This window comes from Prionailurus viverrinus, chromosome A1, assembly GCF_022837055.1.
Source record: "Prionailurus viverrinus isolate Anna chromosome A1, UM_Priviv_1.0, whole genome shotgun sequence".
Lineage (NCBI taxonomy): Eukaryota > Metazoa > Chordata > Mammalia > Carnivora > Felidae > Prionailurus > Prionailurus viverrinus.
This window is the reverse complement of record NC_062561.1, coordinates 50,555,640-50,579,021: the sequence shown is the minus strand read 5'-3', so window position 1 is coordinate 50,579,021 and position 23,382 is coordinate 50,555,640.

Below are 23,382 nucleotides of genomic sequence, written 5' to 3'. Positions count from 1 at the left end.
CAGATGACACTAACCGGACATGGGTCCTGCTGAAGTGTTCTAGACTCTGGCAGGAAACCTGCCCATGAGCTGCTAGGAAACTCTCCCCCAAGGATCTCCCCATCTGGTCGTGGAGACACCTAAGGCCCTAAGTGCCAAACCCATACCTCCTTCAACTCTGCAGCCAGGTCTTTATGTGGGCCCCTGAGGGTGTGGTGAGAGTAAGCTCAGATAGACAAGGAGTGCACACAGAAAACAAGCCAAGATCTGCAGGCAAGGGAGAAACCACAATCCTGAGCTGTAACACCACTTTTGAGAAAACAAAAGAAGTTACCAACAGCCAGCCTGGTGGCTTGTAAAACCGAAAGAAGCTCTGCAAGCTTTAAAATTCCACTGTAAGAGAGAGCAAGAATAGTGTAGCAGGTGTATCCATACAAGGTCAAAGAAAGCCCCAGCACATAAGCAGGACGGACAAAAGGGATCTTTCAGCTGAAGGCAGATAGTAAAGATCAGAGGAGGTGATTGCCACTTGATTTCACATTGCTAAATGTGAAAACAACAATGTAAAACATCAAAGAACATGAAGAATCAAGGAAACATGACATCAACAAAAGATCATAATAATCCTCCAACAACCAAACCCAAAGAAACAGACATCTGTGATTTACACGATAAAGAACTCAAAATAGCTGTTTTGTGGAAATTCGATGAGCTACAATAAAACATAGAAAGACAATTCAACAAAATCAGGAAAACAATACACAAACAAAATGAGGAATTTAGCAAAGAGATAGAAATAAAGAAAGAACCAAATAGAAATTCTGGAGCTGAAGAATCAATGAATGAAACGAAGAATGTAATAGAAAATGTCAATATCAGAATAGATTAGGCAGAAGACAGAATCAGCAAGTTAGAGAATTGGAACATTGAAATAACCCACTCAGAGGAGAACAGACAAAAAAAAGTGAAAAAGCAAAAACAAAGAAAACAAAACAAAACAAAACCCTGAATAGTCTATGGAACACCATCAAAAGAAGCAATATCAGAATCACTAGAGTTCCAGAAGGAGAAGAGAGAAAAGAAGACACAAAGCTTACTTGAAGAAATGATGGCTCAGAACTTGCCAAACCCGGGAAGAGACTTCGACATCCAAGTTTATGAAGCTACTAGAGCACCCATTATTTCAATTCAAAATGATCTTCTCTAAGACACATTAGAATGAAACTGTCAAAAATCAAAGACAAAGAGAGAATCCTAAAACCAGCAAGAGAAAAAAAAGATTGTAACCTATGAAGAAACTCCCCATAGGCGATCAGCACATTTCTCAGCAGAAACCTTACAGGTCAGGAGAGAATGGGATAATATACTCAAAGTATTGAAGGGAAAAAAAATTGCCAGCCAATATTCTACCCAGAAGTTAGGACAAACAAAAGCTGAGGGACTTCATTGGCAGTAACACTGCCTTACAAGAAATACTGAAAGGAATTCTTCAAACTGAAATGAAAAGGCACTAATTAATAACATGAAAACATACAAAATTATACAACACGCTCGTAAAAGTAAATACATAGTCAGATTCTATAATATGATGGTGTGTTAACACCTAACTATATTACAAAGGTTAAGGTATTAAATATAGCTATCACTAGTATAATTTCTTAATGAATACACAATATAAAAAGAGGTACATTGTGACATTAAATATATAAGAGGGAGGAGCAAAGAGAGTAAAGTTTTTATATGTGATCAATGTTAAATTGCTATCAGTGTAAAATGGACTGATAAGATATTTTATGTAAGCCTCATGGTAACCACAAAGCAAAAAATAAAGAGAAGGGAATCAGAGGGTATAACCACAGAAAACCACCAATTAACAAAAGTAGGCAGCAAGAGAAACAGAAAAGGACAATGGAACTACAAAACAACCAGAAGGTAGTTAATAAGATAGCATATACACCCACCCATGGGGATGCTAGTTTCCTCTTCCACATTCCATAGTCCTCAGGGTAATTCTCTCCTTTACCTACCATATTATATTGATATTGCCTAATTACTGATAAACCATAGGACTTTAAAGAACAAAGAGCAGAGTTTTTAAAAATTGTATCTTCGGGGCGCCTGGGTGGCGCAGTCGGTCAAGCGTCCGACTTCAGCCAGGTCACAATCTCGCGGTCCATGAGTTCGAGCCCTGCGTCAGGCTCTGGGCTGATGGCTCAGAGCCTGGAGCCTGTTTCCGATTCTGTGTCTCCCTCTCTCTCTGCCCCTCCCCCATTCATGCTCTGTCTCTCTCTGTCCCAAAAATAAATAAAAAACGTTGAAAAAAAAATTTTTTTTAATTGTATCTTCAATCTCCTAGCATCTATTTAAATGTATGGCATGTAAAAAGCTGTATATCTAGAGGTCTTGAACTTTGGCTTTGAAGTTTTGCAGATAAGGATTAAAATACCATCTCTATCAGTTACCTATTATATGGCCTTTAGCAATATATTTACTCTCTCTAATGCCACTATCCCCAAAAAAGCGTTGTTACCTATTTTCCTATGATCATGATGTTATTAACGAAAAGACAGGCAGAATATGAGTGAACTTCACACTATTGAACAGAGTAGCTGACATCCATCTAGTTCTAAGAAATCACTTCTTGGGCTTCTGAAAAGACATATAGTCCATGGTATAACACAGTCAATCTAAGCCATTAATGTGAGAATTAATGAGAAAAAAAAATCTTCAAAATGCCAATGGATATTGGACAGATATTGAAGATCCCAGAATAAATATGCTTCCCTGGGATACTAATTAAGGGTCTCTGGGTTGTAGTCAACAGGCAACAGACACTCTTGCTAGATTAAATACAAAAGAGAATTTATGGGAAGAGTGTTGCTATTTATCAAGATGTTACAGAAGCAGTTGAACAAAAAAGGTCAGGAAAGGAAGAAAATAAGGCAGCTCCAAGAATCTCAGCATGGGATTTCAAGGACACATTTATTGCTAGAAAACTACCACTCAAGTGACTCAGCTCTTATCAATCATAAACACTAGGTCTCACTGTTTTTGTATTTCAATTTTTTTAAAAAGAGAATGTGTAGCTCAGTTTGTATTAGTACCCTTGACCAAGGACCAGGGTCTTATATTAGAAAACCTTCCCAAAGAGAGGAGAAAGCATCATGAGCTTTTTTAAAGGGTCTTATACAATTAGGTTCTCAGCACTAAAACAAGTTTCATTTTTTACAACTAATAAAATAGGACCCCGAATAACTGCTCTATTTATTGAGTTAGAGACAACACAAAGAATTAAAAAGAGAAGAGAAATAAAAACATCTTCCTTGGTTCCAGTCAATGAGAAGACTTTTAAAGACAGAAAGAATTCTGAAATAAACATTTTTCGACTAAAGCTGAAATGAAGAAATAGCAAAATAGCCCAGTGTGGCGGATAATTTATCTCTGCTTCCTCACAAATGTGGTAGAGAGAGGCAACTGTCTACCAAAATTTTTCCTTCCCCTTCCACATTACAGAATTGTTGTGAGGAAGCCCATGCATAACCATATACTATGTTTCCCAGGGGCACTTGCAACTATCTAGAGGGGGCCCATGTCTGTAACTTTTCCCAATAGACAGTGAGTAGAATGTATGTGTTACTATCTATACAAACTTTTGAAAGTCTGTATAGCACATGAGCACATAAGCTTCTCCCTGGGCCCTTTCCTTTCTGTTGGCCGGTTCTGGGAAATGGCAGAACCAATGGAAGGAGCCAAGATTTCTGAAACTGCTTATGGAAGAAAGTCTCCCACCAGCCAGGAGCTGTTACATGAATAAGAAATAAGCTTTTGCTTGTGGTAAGCCATTAAATTTGGGCTTTTATTTATCGCAGCAGATAGAACTAATCCAGAATTTGATTGTAGAAGAATTTTAAAAATCCAGAATAAGATATTGTTGGGATAATAAATACTAGATTTAGCAAGACATTATAAGAAAGAGATAAGCTCAGGCAAAAGTTAGCTGGTTTATGAACAAGGCAGAAAAGTTTATAAGGTGTGACCTCATAACAGATGTTTGGTCAAAGACATCACAGCATATCGTCAAAAAGATTTTGACTTTTAATATTTTCAAACAATTCTAAGGGCTCCCCCTTGCAAACTTAAATAAGCAGATGTTTGCTGGAAAACATAAGCAAATACAAAGTATGATATATTCACCAACACCCGCTTCAAGTGTGCCCATGGAAGATAATGGACAAGAAGATAGTGCTGGTGGCTTTGGAAAGCAATGAACAAAAGTTTCTTCCAGAGTTAAATCAAGTTCCTAAATAAGGAAATTTCTCTTTAGACAGAATCCTGTCATCAGGATTCTATCACTGCTCCAAGCCAGTAATTATTGTGTTTATCAGTTCTTCTCTTTCTAGATGGGGTGCCTCTTCTCCATCATTGTACATTGTACATGTGTGTGCATAGAAAGGTGTCAGGAAATAAAGGAATTTGTCTTTTAGTCTGTAAGTTGTTAAACTTTCAAGAGCCATATCTAGATCTGATACAAGTGATTGACATTTTCTGGATACACTGGATTTTGAAATGTTTCAAGGAATAAAATTGGGAATTTAGGCTATCTCTATTGAGGACAGAGTAAAATGGTTCTATATACATAGAAAAATAGAGGGTAGAGGGGCACCTGGGTGGCTCAGTAAGTTTAATGTCCGACTCTTGATTTGGGCGCAGGTCATGATCCCAGGATCATGGGATAAGTCCCAAGTCAGGTTCTGTGCTGAGTACGGAGCCTGTTTAAGATTCTCTTTTTCTCTTTCTCATTCTTGTTCTCATTCTTGTTCTCTTTCTTTCTCTTTCTCTTTCTCCTCTCTCTCTCTCTCTCTCCCCCCCAAAAAAAAAAGAATAAAAAGGGTACAAATGGACATTTGGTAGCCAGACTCTAGCAGAGATGGTTATCTGGAAAACAAAATATTGTGTTTCCCCAGCAGCCAATACCTCCTGTTCCCTCCATTTTATGTGGCCATTTGGCAATTTCTTATTAATGGAATGAGAATGACTTGCAGACCAAGGTTTTGAAGAAGCAGGTATATATTCTCAAAGCTTTCTTTTGGTTTAGCCAGCTTGATTCAAAGACAAAGAGCTCCCAGGGGATAGATGAGTTATAAAATGGGAGCTGCCTGGTCCCTGGATTATCACACGGAAGAAAGATAAACAACCATCAAGAACACACACCTGAGCAATTTACATAAAAGAAAAATCAACTTCTACTGTGTTAATCACTAAAATCTAGAGAATAGAAGGTTAGTTTGTTTTATTATATAGAATTTGCTAACCATAATTTATATTTCTATATGAAAAAATATATACAGATTCACTCTGTTACCCCCAAAAAATAAATACAACTAAAATAACAGGAAAAGGAAAAGTAAACATAAACACATAGAGAACAAAATAAATGGCAGAAGTAAAGTGATATCAGTGATATTTGGAAAACCATAAAATATCTAACTTAGGAAAGCTAATGAATCATCAGGAAAATTAATGCCATAGAACATTAGATAGATTTAGGAATTGGAGACCAAAGATTGTAAATGCAGATGGATATAGAAGACTGATGACAGAAGAGTTTACCGAAATCTATAAAGAGCAGTTGGACCTCTTGAACCCCACACAGTCCACCTGCTGCTCTCTAACTTAGGCAGAAACCATGCATCAACGCTAAGGATTCAGAAGACACACACATCGAGGTATGTGAAGGGGAGATGCCATTCTTAAAACAGAATTAAACAGTGATACCCCCTCCTCCCACCTAAACTCCTTTCTCTGACTCAGTTTCTGAGGAACAAGTGGTGGCCACGTTTGCCTCCAGGTACCTGACCCCATGAGAATTAGAAGTCAAAGAGAGGGAGCTGGTCACTGGTCAAGAGAGGGTCCTCAAATGTACTAACAATTGTGGGTTCCTCAGGGGAATATTCAGGTTTGAAGCAACCACAAAACAACTCTCAATAAGTCCTATCAATAAATGAATAGCTTCCAATTGCTTTTTAAGGCCTCTATCTTAAATATGAGTTGACATCCAAGGTTTACTGGACATTTTAGTGAAGTCTCCAGTATAAATGAGAAGGACCAAGACAAACTAATAGCAATAAGGAACTCAAAAGAAAAGGAAAAGTCAAAGAAAAATCCCAGTAAAACAAAAAATTAAATTATGGTCTCCAGAAAGACAAAAAGGACAGGATAGTCCAAGAGAGAACTTTCATGGAACAAAATAGAACTCTTGGATATGAGCAATTTGATGACAAAAATAAAAAAATTTAATACCATGATTAGAAGAGTTGAGGATAACATCTCATAAAGTAAAACAAACAGAGAAGGAAAATGGGAGACAAAATATAAGAAAATTAGAAAATCAATCATCTAATTGATAGGTATTCTAGAAAGAGAGATTAGGGAGAACAGGGGATAAAAGTTGTAAAGTTCAAAATAAAATAAAAAGAATGGAAGAGAATGAACATCCAGTTCAACAGGTACAATTAAAAAAATAAATCAATAAATGTTTAAAAACACCCCACAGCACATTTTTCAGAACTCTGTAAATAAGGAGAAGATCTCAAAAACTTTCAGAGAGAAAAAAGCTCATACACAAAGACACAACGATCAGAATGGCACTTGGAGTATCAGTAGCACCACAGGCCCTAAAGGACGATAGAAGCCTTGCTTTCAAAATTCTGAGAGACCAATGCATTTCAACCCAGAACTCTGAAACCCGTCGATCAGTTAAGAGTGAGGACACAGAGTCATTTTCATATATGCAGGAACTCAATTGTCACCTCCCCTGCATTTTTTTGTTCATCAGGGCCTCCTGGAGATTATGTTCCAACAAAATGAGGGACTAGGCCAAGGAAAAGAACAACAGAAGAGAATGTGGAGTAAAGGACACAGAGAATCCAATACAAGGGAAAATTAAAGAAGAAAACTAAAATGTCAAGTAGTCCTAGAGAACAATCAATTTTGTTAGTAGTTTGCAGCAAAAATACTTGAAGCCCACCCCCCTAAAATTGGCGTTTAAGGTTGGATGACATTAAAACTGGAAACATGAAGTATTCTTTCTTAAAGAGTTGGAAAGGAATTTAGAGATCTTTTACTTTCTCATTTTATAGATGACAGAACTGAGATTCAAAATGGTTAAGTCACCTACTTTCTTGGCAGACACAGTCCGCTTCTACTCACCACAGAGTAAGTTGGATGCATATAGTTAGGAAGGAATAAGGCTGCAGTCTGGAGTGAAGGAAACTTCTTAAAGCATGCCTTACCCCCCTTTTTTTTATATGTAGTTCAGCTTGGATCGAGGCCAAAACTGATCCCCATTTTTATGAGCAAAATATACTTTGTAGTTTATTTCTGTCCATTTACTCTGGCATCAGATGATTTACTTTTAGCTAAACTACTGTATAATCACATTGCTTTTATTGTATAGCTTTGCAGCAGTAGCTATAAACTTTGGGCAAATTTTTGTTGTCCCTTCAAAAATAATAATTGGCTTCTCTCATTTTACAATGCATCCTATTTTTATCCTGATGAATTGTATCACCCATAACATATATGCAGCTTTGGAGAGAATGCAAAGATTTGTTGCAGACCAATAAACCCTTTCATTTGCCTTTTGTTTGTGATTGTTGAACACGTGCTGCATAAATCTTTCTCTTAAAGGACCATGATTTCAACTTTTTATATTTTAAAACTGATATTTTTCTCATTCTTCAGTTCTACCTGAATTACTGTCTTTGTGAATCTTCCTCCTCAAGAAAGTGCTGGTGATTTATGATAAGACGCCAGTCTGCACGCTGAGATTCTGTGTATGTGACACCTTCCTATATACCGTTGGCCAGATGGAAATTTTAATCTTTTGTTAATAAACTAATTTCATATTTCACCTGCTCAGAAAGACCTATTCAAACAACAGATAAGATGACTGAGTAGTCTGCTACTTCCTTTTGTCAAGTGCTTAAAATTTTGTGTAACTTTTGCTAGTGTTTTTTTTTTAGGTTAAGAGCACACTTAGAATGCATAAGATCATCCAACAAATTATGCCTATTTCTATTTTTTTACTTCTCTTTGTGAAATAATCACATAATTTATTAACATCCTATGGTTTTGCTCTTACTTTGAAAAGATATGTTTCCATTAGTACTTAGTCTCTTAAAAATAATTGACTTGCATTCAAAGGGAAGCATTACTTTTGGGAGAAGATGATAATTAAGACCTAAGGATAAAATATTCAGGATGAAGCAGAAGCGATCTCAACCTAAATTACCACTCACATTCTGTAGCGATTTATAGTTTTCCAGGCATTTTCAGATACATTATTTCTTTTGATCTTCACAACTGCTCCATCAAGTATAAAGAAAAGAGATTGATATCCCCATTTTGCAAACACAAATCCTGATTCAAGTTACCTACCTCATTCATAATCACACAGTGAAAAACTGACAGAGCTGGGTCTTGAAATCAAATCCCTTGATTTTGCATTCTAGTACAAGGTTGTTGCAGTAAAATAGAACTCTTAGGGTAGAAGTCTTTGAGAGCTTATGTATAAATAGCCATTAAAAATATTTGTAAACTCGGGGTGTCTGGGTGGCTCAGTTGGTTGTGTCTGACTCCTGACTTCAGCTCAGGTCATGATCTCACGGTTCATGGGATCAAGCCCTGGGTCCTGCTCTGTGCTGATAGCTCAGAGCCTAGAGCCTGGAGCCTGCCTCGAATTCTGTGTCTCCTTCTCTCTCTCTGCCCCTCCCTGCTCTCTCTCTCTCTCTCAAAAATAAACATTAAAAACCCTTTGTGAACTTAGATAACGAATTGTTTTCACCACTTGATAAAAGCAAATGCCTTCCAGAAAAAAAATGTATAAAAGGATACAGCTATTGTATATATTAAAGAGATGACACTGGGGCACCTGGATGGCTCAGTCCGTTAAGTTTCCAAGTTCGGCTCAGGTCATGATCTCGTGGTTTGTGGGTTCGAGCTTGCATTGGGCTCTGTGTTGCCAGCTCAGAGCCTGGAACCTGCTTCAGATTCTGCCTCCCTCTTTCTTTGCCCTACCCCTGCTTGCACGCTCTCTCCCTGTCTGTCAAAAATGAATAAATGTTCAAAAATTGTTTTAAAAAAGAGGACACTAAATTAAATTTTTTATATTTCCCTTTTATAAATATAAAAATATTTCAAAACAAGAGTTCCAGATCAGGATGGAAGTGCAGAAGTTCTTGAACTCACCTCCTCCCATGGGCACACCCGAGTTCACAGCGACACGTGGAATAATTTCCTCTTACAACAACCTACAGGCCTGCTGGGTGGTGACTACACATCAGAAAATGAGAAGAAAAGCACATGGATCGCTTGGGATACAATCTCACTATAAACCTTACCCCCAGTGTAGCAATCCACAACCAGAAGACTTAGCACCTGGAACTCCTCCCCAAGGAGTGAAGGGCACAACAAGAACCAAGACTTGTAGGACCTGCACCTGAGACACAAGCCTCCAAAACATCTAACTATAAAAACCAAGGAGACCCACAAGATTGTAAAGACCCAGAGGACTGCTCTTACAGGGCCCGGTACTCAGATTCACTTGACCCAGACCAAGATCCAGGGAAGCCAAAGGGGTCCAGACCTAAAGTGACGGAGACTCACCTGGTTATATTAAAGTGTCAGCCCGAGAATCAGGCATCTAATTTAACACACACATCTGAGAGCCTCCTGGAACACTCTCCAGGGATGGAGACTGGTGGGCAACATCTTCACACTCCTCCTTTTCTGTTCTTCAGAGCACCACTGTCTACAGGAAAGGAGCATTTACATGCATCTTATCCCCCAGTTTTTGTGGCTGCCACCCAAGGAACATCTCTTGACTACCTAGCTCTGGAGGCCAAGGAGCTTGAATTCCTGGTCCCATGGGGCTATAATAATTGGTATCACAGAGAAAGGAGCTCATACCCCTGTCTGGTGCCCCAATTTTTGTGACTGCTGTGAGGGAATACCTCTATGTAGCCTGACTCTGGTGGCCAGTGGGGTTTTTGCTCATGGGCCCACAGGACTGTAAGCGATGGAGAAAGAGCTCTTAAATAGCTACCACAGCCAGAGCACAGTAAGAGGCAATATACTTGGGAGCTTAGTCTTTCTGTAAAGGAGACCTACTAGTTAATCACCATGGCAGTGGCACATTTTCGAATTCAACACACATCTAGGAGCTGACTATAATCCTTAGAGAGACTTTGGAGGGAGGGCACTATCTTTTTCCTCTCCTTCTGCCACACCCCAGAACACCAGTGTCTGCGTGAGATTTACATCACGGCTGGTGCCTTGGTTTTTACATCTGATGCCCCTGTTTTGGCAGCTGCTGCCCAGGGGATGCCCCTTGATCACTTGGCTCCGGTAACTAGGCAGCCTTATATTCTTGGGTACCACAGGACTATGGCAATTAGAGAGACAGTTTTTGGCAGACTGCCCCCCTCAACCCAGGGCCCTGTGCAGACAGCAGAAGGAGACACACACTCCAGTCCTTCTGTGAAGGAGGTCTCTTTTCCAGTTCTGCTGCTTCAGCCTGAAGGCTGGCTTTAGGTTTGACACACATCTGGTACACTATAAGGCTACTCTCAAAGAACATAGGCTGTGGACACCATTTTGGCACTCTCTCTCTACCTTGCTCCAGCTTGTATCTCCCAGAAAAAAGTCTATATACTCATCTAGAGCTCCAATTTTTGTGACTACAGCCTGAGGGACAACACCAGAACCTCTAGCCAACAGGGCTAGGTGCTGAGATCCTCCTTTCTGGGACACCAACAGGGCCTGGAACACCTTCACAAACTGGGAGATTTTAAAAAATATGATAGACTACTTGGATGAGCACAATGGTTTGGGAGATGACAAAGAGCTGGGGCAGGGTTCAACAACAAGATTCACCTCCTTCAAGAACTTGGAAAAGTAGTTGTTTCATCTACTATATAGGCACCAACACAAAGATCCAAGCAAAATGAAGAAACTGAGGAATTATGTCCCAAATGAAACAATAAAACTTCAGAAAAAAAAAACTTCAATGAAAGAGAAGTAATTTAGCTGATAAAGAGTTCAATGTAATAAATCATAAAGATGCTTACTGAACTGGGGAGAAGAATGGATGAACATAGTAAGACTCTTCAGCAAACAGATGAAAAATATAATAGATTACCAAATACAAGTAACAGAGCTAAAGAATACAACACTGAACTGAAAAACACACTAGAGGGGTTCATTAGCAGAACAGTGGAAAAAGAAACAACATCTAGATCCAGGAAGCCAAGAGAGTTGCAAACAAAATGAGACCAAGAGACATTATAATTAAAATGTCAAAAGTTAAAGATGAAGAAAGAATGTTAAAAGCAGCAAGTGGAAAACAACTTGTTATGTACAGGTGAAGCCCCATAACACTATCAGCAAATTTTTTGGCAGAAACTTTGCCAGCCAGAAAGAAATGGTACAAATATATACACAAAGTGCTAAAGAAAAAAAAAATGCCAACCAAGAATACTCTATCTGGTAAAGTTGTCATTCATAATTGAAGGAGGAAAAAAAAAGAATTGAAGGAGAGATGGAAACAAGCAAAAGCTAAAGCTCATGATAACCACAATGCAAAAATTTATAGCAAATACACAAAAGATAAAGAGAAAGGAGTGTAAGTATACCACCAAAGAAAGTGATTAAAACACAAAGGAAGGAACCAAGTGAAGAAAGGAATAGAGAGGAACTATAAAAACAGCCAGTAAACAACTAACAAAATGGCAATAAGTACTGCTTGTTGATAATTACTTTAAATATAAATGAACTAAGTTATCCAATCCGGAGATATAGAGTGGCTGAATGGATTTTTTTTTAAAAAAGGAATCCATCTATATGCTGCCTATTATAGACTCACCTTAGATATAGGGACATACACAGGCTTAAAGTGAAATGACAAAAAAATATGCTAACAAATGGAAATTAGAAGAAGATTAGAATAGTTATACTTAGAAAAAATAAATCTTAAAACGTAGACTCCAATAAGAGACCAAAAAAGGTGTTACATAATGATAAAGGGATCAATCCAACAAGAGAATATAACATTTGTAAATATTTATGTGCCCATTATAGAACCACCTATATATACATAAAGCAATTGTTAACAGACCTAAAGGGAGAAACAGATAGCAATACAATATTAGGGAATTTTAATATCCCACTTACACCAATGGATTAGTCATCCAGATAGAAATTCAATTTTAAAAATAAGCCTTCCAAACAGACATATGAAAAGCTGCTCAACGTCACTCTATCAGGGAAATACAAATCAAAACCACGATGAGATACCACCTTACACCATCAGAGTGGCTAAAATTAACTACTCAGGAAGTAACAGATGTTGGCAAGGATGTGGAGAAAAGGGAACCCTCTTGCACTGTTGGTAGAAATGCAAACTTGTGCAGCCACTCTGGAAAACAGTGTGGAAGTTCCTCAAAAAATTAAAAATAAAACTACCCTACAACCCAGCAATTACACTAGTAGGAATTTATCCAAAGGATACAAAAATGTTGATTTGAAGGGGCACATGTACCCCAATGTTTATAGCAGCACCAATAACAATAGCCACATTGTGGGAAGAGCCCAAATATTCATCAACTGACAAATGGATTAAGAAGATGTGGTATGTAGATATGATGGAATATTACTTGGTGATGAAAAAGAATGAAAAGTTGCCATTTGCAACAACATGGATGGAACTGGAGGGTATTGTGCTAAGCAAAATAAGTCATTCAGAGAAAGACAGATATCACATGATTTCACTCATATGTGGAATTTGAGAAACTTAAGAGATGATTATAGGGGAAGGGAAGGAAAAATAAGATATCAGAGAGGGAGGCATACCATAAGAGATTTTTAAATACAGAGAACAAATTGAGGGTTGATGGGGGTAAGGAGCGGGGAAAATGTGTGATGGACATTAGGAGGACACTTGTTGATGAGCACTGGGTGTTATATGTAAGTGATGAATCACTGGATTCTACTCCTGAAGCCAAAACTCCACTGTATGTTAACTATTGAGAATTTTAGATATAAATATTTATACATATATATGTATACATATGCAATATATATAATAAAGATAAAATATAAAAAATAAAAATAAGCCTTCAATAACACATTAGACCAGATGGACTTATTAGATATACACAGAAAAGTCCATCTAAAAGTAGCAGAATATACATTCTTCCCGGGTGCACATGGAAAATTCCAGGAAAAATCATAGGCCACAAACAAGTCATAATAAATTTAAAAGTACTGAAATCATAACAAAGACTAGAGCAGAAATAAATAAAATAGAGACTAAAAAGACAATAAGAAGATCAATGATACTAAGAGCTGGTTCTTTGGAAAGATAAATGAAACTGACATAATTCACCAAGGAGGTGGGGGGAGATGAGAGAGGATTCAAATAAATAAAATTGGAAATGAAGAAGATGTGACAACTGATACCACAGAAATGCAAAGGATCATAAAGATTATAATGATATGCCAACAAATTGAACAACCCATTGAAATGGATAAATTCCTAGAAATAAACAACCTACCAAGACTGAGTCATGTTGAAATAGAAAACCTGAACAGAACCATACTAGTAAGGAGACTGACTAGTAAGTGTCCATCAATGGATGAATGGTTAAAGAATATGATGTATGTATGTAGAGAAGGGACTAGTACAGCCACAAAAAAGAATAAAATGTTGCCATTTGTGACAATGTGGATGGACCTCAAGGGCATAAAGCTAAGTGAAAAAAAAAAGTCAGAGAAAGACAAATTCCATATAATTCCTCTTATATGTGGAAGATTTAAAACAAAAAATAAGAAAAAAAATAAGCTCATAGATATAAGAAACAGATTTGTGATTCCCAGAGGCAGTAGGTAAGGGCAGGGGAATGGATGAAGAGGGTCAAAAGGTAAAAAATAAATAAAAAATAAACAAATAGGAGGGGTTTTGCAAGATGGCGGCTTAGGAGGACGCTGGGCTCACCGCACGTCCTGCTGATCACTTAGATTCCACCTACACCTGCCTAAAAAACCCAGAAAACCGCCAGAGGGTTAGCAGAACGGAGTCTCCGGAGCCAAACGCAGACGAGAGGCCCACAGAAGAGGGTAGGAAGGGCGGCTAGGCGGTGCGCGCTCCACGGACTGGCGGGAGGGAGCCGGGGTGGAGGGGCGGCTCGCCGGCCAAGCAGAGCCCCCGAGTCTGGCTGGCAAAAGCGGGGGGGCCTGACGGACTATGTTCCCACAACAAGCGCGACTTAGCGTCTGGGAGGTCATAAGTTAACAGCTCTGCTCGGAAAGCGGGAAGGCTGGAGGACAAAGGGAGGGAGAGCTGCTGAGCCCCCTGACAACAGAGCTCAGTTTGGTGGGGAACAAAGGCGCTCGCCAGCGCCATCTCCCCCGCCCATCCCCCAGCCAAAATCCCAAAGAGAACCAGTTCCTGTCAGGGAACTTGCTCGCTCCGCGCAAACACCCAACTCTGCGCTTCTGCGGAGCCAAACCTCCGGCAGCGGATCTGACTCCCTCCCGCTGCCACAGGGCCCCTCCTGAAGTGGATCACCTAAGGAGAAGCGATCTAAGCCTGCCCCTCCTGCCCCCGTGCACCTTGCCTACCCACCCCAGCTAATACGCCAGATCCCCAGCATCACAAGCCTGGCAGGGTGCAAGTAGCCCAGACGAGCCACACCACCCCACAGTGAATCCCGCCCCTAGGAGAGGGGAAGAGAAGGCACACACCAGTCTGACTGTGGCCCCAGCGGTGGGCTGGGGGCAGACATCAGGTCTGACTGCGGCCCCGCCCACCAACTCCAGTTATACACCACAGCACAGGGGAAGTGCCCTGCAGGTCCTCACCACGCCAGGGACTATCCAAAATGACCAAGCGGAAGAACTCCCCTCAGAAGAATCTCCAGGAATAACAACAGCTAATGAGCTGATCAAAAAGGACTTAAATAACATAACAGAAAGTGAATTTAGAATAATAGTCATAAAATTAATCGCTGGGCTTGAAAACAGTATACAGGACAGCAGAGAATCTCTTGCTACAGAGATCAAGGGACTAAGGAACAGTCACGAGGAGCTGAAAAACGCTTTAAACGAAATGCATAACAAAATGGAAACCACCACAGCTCGGCTTGAAGAGGCAGAGGAGAGACTAGGTGAACTAGAAGATAAAGTTATGGAAAAAGAGGAAGCTGAGAAAAAGAGAGATAAAAAAAATCCAGGAGTATGAGGGGAAAATTAGAGAACTAAGTGATACACTAAAAAGAAATAATATACGCATAATTGGTATCCCAGAGGAGGAAGAGAGAGGGAAAGGTGCTGAAGGGGTACTTGAAGAAATAATAGCTGAGAACTTCCCTGAACTGGGGAAGGAAAAAGGCACTGAAATCCAAGAGGCACAGAGAACTCCCTTCAGACGTAACTTGAATCGATATTCTGCACGACATTTCATAGTGAAACTGGCAAATACAAGGATAAAGAGAAAATTCTGAAAGCAGCAAGGGGTAAACGTGCCCTCACATATAAAGGGAGACCTATAAGACTCGTGACTGATCTCTCTTTTGAAACTTGGCAGGCCAGAAAGAATTGGCACGAGATTTTCAGGGTGCTAGACAGAAAAAATATGCAGCCAAGAATCCTTTATCCAGCAAGTCTGTCATTTAGAATAGAAGGAGAGATTAAGGTCTTCCCAAACAAACAAAAACTGAAGGAATTTGTCACCACTAAACCAGCCCTACAAGAGATCCTAAGGGGGACCCTGTGAGACAAAGTCCCAGAGACATCACTACAAGCATAAACATACAGACATCACAATGACTCTAAACCCGTATCTTTCTATAATAACACTGAATGTAAATGGATTAAATGCGCCAACCAGAAGACATAGGGTATCAGAATGGATAAAAAAACAAGACCCATCTATTTGCTGTCTACAAGAGACTCATTTTAGACCTGAGGACACCTTTAGATTGAGAGTGAGGGGATGGAGAACTATTTATCATGCGACTGGAAGCCAAAAGAAAGCTGGAGTAGCCATACTTATATCAGACAAACTAGACTTTAAATTAAAGGCTGTAACAAGAGATGAAGAAGGACATTATATAATAGTTACAGGGTCTATCCATCAGGAAGAGCTAACAATTATAAATGTCTATGCGCTGAATACCGGAGCCCCCAAATATATAAAACAATTACTCATAAACATAAGCAACCTTATTGAGAAGAATGTGGTAATTGCAGGGGACTTTAACACCCCACTTACAGAAATGGATAGATCATCTAGACACATGGTCAATAAAGAAACAAGGGCCCTGAATGAGACATTGGATCAGATGGACTTGATAGATATATTTAGAACTCTGCATCCCAAAGCAACAGAATATACTTTCTTCTCGAGTGCACATGGAACATTCTCCAAGATAGATCATATACTGGGTCACAAAACAGCCCTTCATAAGTTTACAAGAATTGAAATTATACCATGCATACTTTCAGACCACAATGCTATGAAGCTTGAAATCAACCACAGAAAAAAGTCTGAAAACCTCCAAAAGCATGGAGGTTAAAGAACACCCTACTAACGAATGAGTGGGTCAACCAGGCAATTAGAGAAGAAATTAAAAAATATATGGAAACAAATGAAAATGAAAATACAACAATCCAAACGCTTTGGGATGCAGCAAAGGCAGTCCTGAGAGGAAAATACATTGCAATCCAGGCCTATCTCAAGAAACAAGAAAAATCCCAAATACAAAATCTAACAGCACACCTAAAGGAACTAGAAGCAGAACAGCAAAGGCAGCCTAAACCCAGCAGAAGAAGAGAAATAATAAAGATCAGAGCAGAAATAAACAATACAGAATCTAAAAAAACTGTAGAGCAGATCAATGAAACCAAGAGTTGGTTTTTTGAAAAAATAAAATTGACAAACCTCTAGCCAGGCTTCTCAAAAAGAAAAGGAAGATGACCCAAATAGATAAAATCATGAATGAAAATGGAATTATTACAACCAATCCCTCAGAGATACAAACAATTATCAGGGAATACTATGAAAAATTATATGCCAACAAATTGGACAACCTGGAAGAAATGGACAAATTCCTGAACACCCACACTCTTCCAAAGCTCAATCAGGAGGAAATAGAAAGCTTGAACAGACCCATAACCAGCGAAGAAATTGAATCGGTTATCAAAAATCTCCCAACAAATAAGAGTCCAGGACCAGATGGCTTCCCAGGGGAGTTCTACCAGACGTTTAAAGCAGAGATAATACCTATCCTTCTCAAGCTATTCCAAGAAATAGAAAGGGAAGGAAAACTTCCAGACTCATTCTATGAAGCCAGTATTACTTTGATTCCTAAACCAGACAGAGACCCAGTAAAAAAAGAGAACTACAGGCCAATATCCCTGATGAATATGGATGCAAAAATTCTCAAGAAGATACTAGCAAATCGAATTCAACGGCATATAAAAAGAATTATTCACCATGATCAAGTGGGATTCATTCCTGGGATGCAGGGCTGGTTCAACATTCACAAATCAATCAACGTGATACATCACATTAACAAAAAAAAAGAGAAGAACCATATGATCCTGTCAATCGATGCAGAAAAGGCCTTCGACAAAATCCAGCACCCTTTCTTAATAAAAACCCTTGAGAAAGTCGGGATAGAAGGAACATACTTAAAGATCATAAAAGCCATTTATGAAAAGCCCACAGCTAACATCATCCTCAACGGGGAAAAACTGAGAGCTTTTTCCCTGAGATCAGGAACATGACAGGGATGCCCACTCTCACCGCTGCTGTTTAACATAGTGCTGGAAGTTCTAGCATCAGCAATCAGACAACAAAAGGAAATCAAAGGCATCCAAATTGGCAAAGATGAAGTCAAGCTTTCGCTTTTTGCAGATGACATGATATTATACATGGAAAATCCGATAGACTCCAGCAAAAGTCTGCTAGAACTGATACAGGAATTCAGCAAAGTTGCAGGATACAAAATCAATGTACAGAAATCAGTTGCATTCTTATACACTAACAATGAAGCAACAGAAAGACAAATAAAGAAACTGATCCCATTCACAATTGCACCAAGAAGCATAAAATACCTAGGAATAAATCTAACCAAAGATGTAAAGGATCTGTATGCTGAAAACTATAGAAAGCTTATGAAGGAAACTGAAGAAGGTTTAAAGAAATGGAAAGACATTCCCCGCTCATGGATTGGAAAAATAAATATTGTCAAAATGTCAATACTACCCAAAGCTATCTACACATTCAATGCAATCCCAATCAAAATTGCACCAGCATTCTTCTCGAAACTAGAACAAGCAATCCTAAAATTCATATGGAACCACAAAAGGCCCCGAATAGCCAAAGGAATTTTGAAGAAGACCAAAGCAGGAGGCATCACAATCCCAGACTTTAGCCTCTACTACAAAGCTGTCATCATCAAGACAGCATGGTATTGGCACAAAAACAGACACATAGACCAATGGAATAGACTAGAAACCCCAAAACTAGACCCACAAACGTATGGCCAACTCATCTTTGACAAAGCAGGAAAGAACATCCAATGGAAAAAAGACAGCCTCTTTAACAAATGGTGCTGGGAGAACTGGACAGCAACATGCAGAAGGTTGAAACTAGACCACTTTCTCACACCATTCACAAAAATAAACTCAAAATGGATAAAGGACCTAAATGTGAGACAGGAAACCATCAAAACCTTAGAGGAGAAAGCAGGAAAAGACCTCTCTGACCTCAGCCGTAGCAATCTCTTACTCGACACATCCCCAAAGGCAAGGGAATTAAAAGCAAAAGTGAATTACTGGGACCTTATGAAGATAAAAAGCTTCTGCACAGCAAAGGAAACAACCAACAAAACTAAAAGGCAACCAACGGAATGGGAAAAGATATTCGCAAATGACATATCGGATAAAGGGCTAGTATCCAAAATCTATAAAGAGCTCACCAAACTCCACACCCGAAAAACAAATAACCCAGTGAAGAAATGGGCAGCAAACATGAATAGACACTTCTCTAAAGAAGACATCCGGATGGCCAACAGACACATGAAAAGATGTTCAGCATCGCTCTTTATCAGGGAAATACAAATCAAAACCACACTCAGGTATCACCTCACGCCAGCCAGAGTGGCCAAAATGAACAAATCAGGAGACTATAGATGCTGGAGAGGATGTGGAGAAACGGGAACCCTCTTGCACTGTTGGTGGGAATGCAAATTGGTGTAGCCGCTCTGGAAAGCAGTGTGGAGGTTCCTCAGAAAATTAAAAATAGACCTACCCTATGACCCAGCAATAGCACTGCTAGGAATTTATCCAAGGGATACAGGAGTACTGATGCATAGGGCCACTTGTACCCCAATGTTCATAGCAGCACTCTCAACAATAGCCAAATTATGGAAAGAGCCTAAATGTCCATCAACTGATGAATGGATAAAGAAATTGTGGTTTATATACACAATGGAATATTATGTGGCAATGAGAAAAAATGAACTATGGCCTTTTGTAGCAACGTGGATGGAACTGGAGAGTGTGATGCTAAGTGAAATAAGCCATACAGAGAAAGACAGATACCATATGGTGTCACTCTTATGTGGATCCTGAGAAACTTAACAGGAACCCATGGGGGAGGGGAAGGAAAAAAAAAAAAAAAGAGGTTAGAATGGGAGAGAGCCAAAGCATAAGAGACTGTTAAAAACTGAGAACAAACTGAGGGTTGATGGGGGGTGGGAGGGAGGAGAGGGTGGGTGATGGGTATTGAGGAGGGCACCTTTTGGGATGAGCACTGGGTGTTGTATGGAAACCAATTTGTCAATAAATTTCATAAAAAAAATAAATAAAAAAAAAAAAAAAAACAAAAAAACAAATAACAGTCTGAACGCCAGTGTGCCAGGGACAAATAAGAAAAAGGAGAGAGTAGGAGTTCAATCTTCAGAGACTGCATCATGTAGGGTCTTATGAACTACTGTAGAGATTCTGGCTTTTACTCTCGGTAAGATGAAAGCTATTTTAGGGTTTTGAGCAGAGGAGTGATGTGATTTGATATTATTTTTAAAGTACCATTGTATAGAGAATAGACTACAGAGAGTCAGAAGCAGGGAGATGAATTTAAAAGGTACCATGGTAATTCAAGCAAGACACGATAGTGACTCGGACAGTAGCAACAGTGAAGGTGATGAGAAATTATTTTAGTAATATTTTTTTTACAAGGGAGAGGCAACAGGATTTGCTGATGGATTACAGGTAAACTGTGACAAAGCAAAATCCTAGGTTACTGGCTTCAACCATTATGAACATACAGAATGCAAACACACACGTCATAAAGACTAAAACAGCCAACTTTGGTCTTAGTTATGAATCTGCCAAATAAGAAACAAAAAGGCAAACAGAAAACAGTAAGAATATTTGAACTTAAAACGAATACCTCATTTTCTCACTGGTCTAGCATAATTAACTGATTTATTACTGGAAATTCTGATTTTGATTTATCCACTTCCATTAATATTATATAGTATTCTATTAGTGAACATATCATATCATGTTTTCACTTAATGTTATATTGTACATATTTTCCATGTTATTTTTGTACCACTGTAAATGATATTATAATAACCATTTTTATATGCAGAGCCTTTTCCTTTTATTGAAAAAATCAAGATAGGACCAGTGGTTCAAAAAGTATGAATATAAAAGGCTTACAAGTTGCCATATGGCTTTTCAAAAAATGAAAATTTTTAGAGTTATTTGTAGTGTAGAAGCCCCCTTCTTTCACCAAACTCCATGCACTCAATTGCTCAAGGCAAAAACCTCGAAGGCATTCTGACTCTCTAATCAACAAATCCTATTGGATCAACCTTCAACATGTATTCAGAATCTGACCACCTCTACTGCTAACTTCTCTTCAGCTTTCCTGCTTTCACACTAGTACCTCACAGAGTCTATTCTCATTTTGTCCACTGTCCACTATGCTGACAAAGTGTATAGGAGGTCTGAATCTGAAAGACCAATTATGAGGCCATTGTGATAATTCAGTAGGAAATAATGGTGACTATACATCAGGGTGACAGTAACAGAATTAATGGTAAGTGATCAGATTCTAAGTATACTGAATATATTTTCAAGATACAGAGACAGTAATACTCTAATGAATGGAAGTGAGGTGTAAGAGAATGGTCTTTGTTGGAGATATAAATTTGGGAGTTGTTGATATATGAGTATTTAGAACCATGAGACTAGGTAAGATCCAAGAAAATGAGTGTCAACAAAACAAAGAAACAAGAGCTAAGCTTCTGGGCACCCCATTATTAGGATGCAGGGAACAGTGAAGGAGTCAGCAAAGGAGTCTGAGGAGGAGCCACAAATAAGGTGAAAAGAAAACCAGGTGAGTCTGGCGTCCTGGAAGCCAGTGAAGAAAAGGAATGAGGGACTGACTGTTAACAAATACTGTCGATAGGCATGCCTGGGTGGTTCAGTGAGTTAAGCTTCCAACTTCGGCTTGGGTCATGATCTCACGGTTTGTGGGTTTGAGCCCCACATCAGGCTCTGTGCTGACAGCTCAAAAACTAAAGCCTACTTCATATTCTGCATCTCCCTCTCTCTCTGTCCCTCCCCCACTCTCTCTCTCCCTCTCTCAAAAATAAATAAACGTTAAAAAAATAAAATAAACAAAAAAACAAATACTGTTGATAGATCAAGTAATGTAAGACTAAGAATTGAGCAGGGGATTTGGAAAGGTGACCTTGAGACCTTGACAACAACAATTTTAGTGGTTATGGTCAAGATGAAACCCTGATGGAGATAAATGTAAGAGAGAATTAAAAGAGAATACAATCAATAAGCAGAGACATTTCTGCAGAATTTTGCTCTATGCAAAGCAAAGAATGGATTGGTGAAGGAACTAGGGTTGAAGGAGATGTTTTCACTGTTCTTTTTTAATTTTTGTTATTGTTGTTTTAATGAAAGGAACACCCACATATTAGTGAGTGTGTTCCAGAAGGGAGTAAAAGAATTGATACTGTGGGATGAAAGGAGTGATGTGTTTAAGTAAACAGTGAAAAATGGGATCCAGTGCACAAGGTAGAGAAATAAGCTTTGGACAGTAGCATTAAAGTTTATTTCTTGTTGCGGGCAAGAAAGCACAAGGTATCAGGCAGATACTGATGATGGGTAGATAGGTGTGAAACTCTGTGGAAGGTTTCTTCTTATTTTCTTTTCTTGTTGTTGTTTATTTATTTACTTTTGAGAGAAAGAGAGAGGAAGAGTGAGCAAGGCAGAGGCAGAGAGAGAGGGAGCAAGAGAATCCCAAGCAGGCTCTGCACTATCAGCGCAGAGCCTGATGTGAGGCTCAAACCTACGAAATGTGGGATCATGACCTAAGCTGAAATCAAGAGTTGGAGGCTTAACCAACTGAGGCACTCAGGCACCCCTCTTCTGATTTTCTAATTATTTCAGTAAGACAGGAAGCAAGATGGGAAAGATGAAGAGAATGTGTTGCAGGTTTCAGGCAGGACAAGGAAGTGATAAATCATCTTGTAGGGTGGGAGTATGAATGGGGATGTAAAGCCTGGCATGATTTCTTGGAGACATTCAGAGTGTATCTGAGGTTTATGGTCTTGAATTCAAAGTAAGACCAGTCCTGGAGATGTGATTTCCCTCCTGCCTCATTTAGCTGCACCAGTTGAGGTGTAAAATATGGGGAGCCAAATTTAACCAGGGTTATGATTTTACCAAACAACTACAAAATAAAGAAAGAAGAGCAAGGGAATTATGGGTGCAGTCAATGGCATGATCATAATGACTGCCTGACCATAGGATTTCACCAGGCTGAGAAGTAGGGAGAAGATATCAAGGGATAAAGGAGAAGAGAAAGGAGCTGTTATCAACGGACTGGAGGTTCTGGCAGGATCAAAGAATTACTGAAGCTGGGTTTCTAGAGAAAGTAAAATGAAAAGATAAGAGGTGGTAATGACAGAGTAGGCTGCACGAAACTGAGTTTGCGGAAGGTTATATAGTTAGCTGGCAATGACAAGATCTTCATCACATCTCACATCTGATCAACAGCCTCCCGTGCTTGCCTCTGCAAATAAAATAAAGGCTACATCCCTAATGTTAGCTTCAGACACTCTACTCCCAGCCTGCTTCTCACTGTTTATCCCTACACCCCACCTCATTACCTTTCCATCCTCATCTCTTAAAACACCCTCTAATTCATTCCACGTGAGCCATCCTGACCTCTGTGCTGCTCTTCGGAATGCATTCATGCCTTGAGGTCTGCAGGCTGATGGTCCCTCCAGATTCTCCCCTCCCGTC